Source organism: Pinus tabuliformis, chromosome 3_1 (assembly GCF_031772625.1).
Source record: "Pinus tabuliformis cultivar Carrire ecotype Pingquan chromosome 3_1, CPIR1, whole genome shotgun sequence".
In the NCBI taxonomy this organism is placed as follows: Eukaryota; Viridiplantae; Streptophyta; class Pinopsida; order Pinales; family Pinaceae; genus Pinus; species Pinus tabuliformis.
In genome coordinates, this window is record NC_142301.1 from 851,161,568 (window position 1) to 851,165,988 (window position 4,421).

General features: G+C 32.9%; 1 pseudogene; it reads left to right on the plus strand.

The window, feature by feature from the left end:
- Positions 1–3,391: 3,391 nt before the first annotated feature.
- Positions 3,392–3,957, plus strand: LOC149190206 (basic blue protein pseudogene; annotated as a pseudogene).
- The last annotated feature ends 464 nt before the right edge of the window (positions 3,958–4,421 follow it).

The following is a 4,421-nucleotide window of genomic DNA, read 5'->3' on the forward strand; positions in this document are numbered from 1 at the left end:
TCAAAGAAAATGAGAGCAAAGCAACTCCACCTTCTAGTTGGGTTTTCTCTCCTAAGGCTTTTCTATATCACATCTTGTGTTCATTGTTGCTTGTCAGTTTTATTTCATTATTCTCTATTTTCCATATTTTTTCTATTGCATACATAAGCATAACACAATAATTAACAAATCCATAAATCTAAGGAAAAAATAACCCTCATAGTGTAGATTTCATATTTTTGAATGTAATTTTATCAGATATGTTGTGATGAACTATCCAGTGTAATATCCATGGTAGTTTATGGATCAAGTTCCTAGAAAAGGACAATCCCTAAATGAAGCAAGGGGAATTCAGTAATGAGTGTCCATAATAGGCACTCATTAAAGGATTCAATGTCACCATCAAGAAAGGTAACCAAAGAGACTGTAGCCAAATGGGCTTCACCACACGAAGCGATGAAGGTATCATAGTGGATTGTTTTGATGAGGTCATGTGGCATGTAATTAAGTAATGTTTTGGGGTATGGGACACAACTAGGTGTGATAATGGTTCCCACAAAGGGTACAATGTGGGCTAAGGACTAGATATGGTCGGACCCAAGGGGGAAGTGACACTAGCCCTTGTCTCATGAGATAAAAATAAGGGGAAGGGTTGCTACCAAATACTTAGGATGATGGGCCACATGAATAAGAGTAGTTGGTTTAAGGTTGGGCATCCTCAAAAGAGTAGTTGAAATAATGTATCAAATTCAATACGTCGCATAATCTTCATGGGGGGTGTTGGGACCTTAAACTGCTTGAAAACATCATGTGTGAGGTTATGACCCATAACCATGGAAATGGATTCCATGGAATCCCTATCAGTGGCGAGAGATCATCCTATGTGAGAGAGCATGATCCCAAAGAATAGGGACTGAGAATGTACATCAATAGAGTGGCTAGAATCTTGCAATCAATCAGTGAAAGAACCTTGCATGCATGATGAGTTGGTTGCTGCAAATATAGTTTTGGGATAAACTATTGTCCATGAAACTACATATGCATATAGAGTTGATTGTGTAGTATTATAAATATATAATTAAAAAAAATAGTGTTACTATTTTCAATACATTTTTCTCTTGAAATATATCAAAATACACCTATTTTTTATTTCTACTATAACTTTTTTTGGCCTTAACAAATTGGAATATATATATATATATATATATATATATATATATATATATATATATATATATATATATATTATATGGTGCATTAGAGAATATTAGGATCTACAGTTTAAAAAAATAAGATTGTTTAATAATGTTAAAACCCTTTTGAGTTGCATTAATAGAAGACCTTGTCATTTCAAGGATATAATGACTTTCATAGATATAAAATTAAGATCTTAAATTTTTAAAAGATAGTTGTGCATAAGCACACTTTTTTCTCTAAAACTCTACAAATTTTTGTAGCAAGATTCCATCATTTAGGTACTCAAAGGTTGCACTAATGGAAATGGATGCATTATATTTTGCATGGAAAATAACATACCAATGATAGGAAAACTCAAAATTCACATAGACAAAATTTCTATAGATAAAAAACATATATTTGGAAAGTTAATTCATTTTTCTAGATTTCATCCTTTTACACCATCTCCAAATTCATTGTTTAAGTATATCTAATCATTCCTCCAAATTTACAAATTGTTTTTCCCAATTTAGATTAACACTAATGTGTCATGAGATACCACCATTAACTTGCACCCATCCAATAGACCTAAACTTAATTATAAAAAACCATATATACAAAAAATCTTCTGTTTTGTAATTGTCTTTAAATCATGAAATAAAATAATAAGTGGTAGTCTCCACTTTCCCTCTCAAGTTTGTTGGTCACTTTGCCTTGTCTAAGTTGTTTAGGCTACCAGCCAATGGATATTTGTAATGAAAAATGTATAAATAGGAGCCTCCTCACATTGTTTGGCGTGTTACCTAATGAAAAATGTATAATAGGAGCCTCTTCACATTGTTTGGCGTGTTAAAAAAGATGGAGTTAGAGTAAGGAAAGAGTCTCACTTGTCTTTGAATACGTAGAAAATTCACTTTAAATTATAACTTTGGTCTTGTGTGTGCTTTACATTTTTCTAATTTTTTTGAATCTATCTCAATAATTGATAGAAATCTACCATTAATCCAAGTCTCTGGGATTGAGTGATTGAGGTATTCTAATTTACAATTTGGTACTCGGTGGGCACAATAACGGAGAGAATGAATATTTTATATTTATACCATCCATGAAAAACTTTCTTATCTCATTAATTTATCTAAGATTTATGAATTTTTTATTAAAGTATCTTCGGATCAAATCATATTATCATACTAATAATCTATACATAACTGGTCCAAATAGATTTATTTTCACGTTTTAGAGTGCAAATCTTGAGTAAAAGGAAGTTCTTTATAGTGCATCCAGAAAGATTATAGATGATAATTTGCAGTAAAAGGAATTATAAAACACAGAATTAAAAGTTAGATATGGGTAAGCAATGAAATTTTGTCTTTTCTACCCGTTTTGATCATAATGAGAAATAGAGTTTTGATAGAACACAGAGTTTTATCTATAGGTTGGTGATAAAAAGAGAGAGTCAACTTTATTATTTATGGTCTATTCATATTCAAAGTTATATAATTGTAATAAAAAAAATATAAGCAAATATTGAGCAATAGTAAATCAAATAATTAACTAATTACTTTTTGTTTTCCATGTTATCCATCAGGAGAATCATGTGATGTGATTGAAAAACCATGATTAATATTTATAAAAAAATATTGAATGATTCACCTGTAAAACCAACAGGGATGTGGTGATGGATATGTTATCCATTAGGAGAATCATGTGATCTGATTGAAAAACAATGATTAATATTGGATATGTTATCCATTAGGAGAATCATGTGATCTGATTGAAAAACAATGATTAATATTTATCAAAATATATTGAATGATTCACCTGAAAAAACAAAACAGGGATGTGGTGATGGATGTAATATCAATGAAGATGTTTGGATGATTAACTTGAAATATGGAAACCAAATTAGTGCTGATGGACAATGACGAGGGTTTGCAAGTGGACGTTCAAACTAACCTCAAGGCAGCCTGAAATCGTGCATCGAATAAGGAATGTCACGATTGATTTGCTGCATAACTCATGATCTTTTGACTAATAACGCGATAAGTACGCTGGTAGCAGTTATAAGTAGCCAGTGATCCAGGGGACGGTATCCATGTGAGCGAGAACCCACCAACACCTCCATATAAATCCTCTCCATCCCTCTTTGCTCACACGAATCACCGCCCCTCCTATTATCCAACCATAGAATTCTGATATATCTTCCTCCTTGACACTGTTGGTCTCGTCCCAGAAAATGGCCCAGGGTGGAGACAGTGCCAGGCTTTTCGCGGTGGGCATGCTGCTCTTTTCTGTGCTTCAATGTGCACTTACTGTTGAAGGGGTTACCTACGTAGTTGGGGACGGCCAGGGGTGGAATTCGAAAATCCAGTCCTCTGGCTGGAGTGTTGGAAAGAATTTCAAAGCTGGCGATATTTTGGGTAAGTGTTTGTTATGGTTAATTTAATGGTAGATTTTGGAATATTTTTTGAATTTGATAATTACATGAATTACACCCATGTAAATTTTTGTATTCACAATAAGGTATACATTAAATTTCCTGTGCCATAAAAATAATTCAGCTGTTGATATATAGTGTCAAATAATTTTGATGGATGAATTACAGTGTTCAATTACAACCCGGCAAAACATGACGTGGTCGTGGTGAGCGCTAAAAGTTACAGAAGCTGTACCACTGGAGGGTCAATAACTCTCACCTCTGGCAGTGACGCGATTACTCTACATAAGGGTGTCAACTACTTCATCTGCAGTTTTCCTGGCCACTGCTCGGCTGGGATGAAAATGGCGGTGACTGCGGTTTAGACTCCTGTATTTTTGTATTTATGTTGATTGTAGATTTTATAAATATTTCAGAAGGTAAGTGTCAGGAAAAAGGTCAAACAACTTTCTTTTAAGTTTCGAATTTTGAGATATTCTTAAAATTTAATATTATTATATTTTTTTATACATAATTTTTTTTTTATTAATTTATATCTTCTCTGAAACAAAGTTTAGAATGAGATAAAGTAACAAAGTTTAAAATGGTTCGGATCAGTAAAAAATCAATTCTAAAATATTTCCAAAATCTACAATCATCCACTGTTCAACCCACACAACTTACTCTATACATCTCTTTATCTTCTCTGTAACAGAGTTTTGGAATGGTTTCTCTGGCCATAAATTTCTTTACTCCCAATTCCACCACCGTTGATGTGGTCACCACTGTAAATTCTGAGTAAAGGAGTATCATGCGTCTTTGGAATATAAAGCATTCATGAAATTGAATA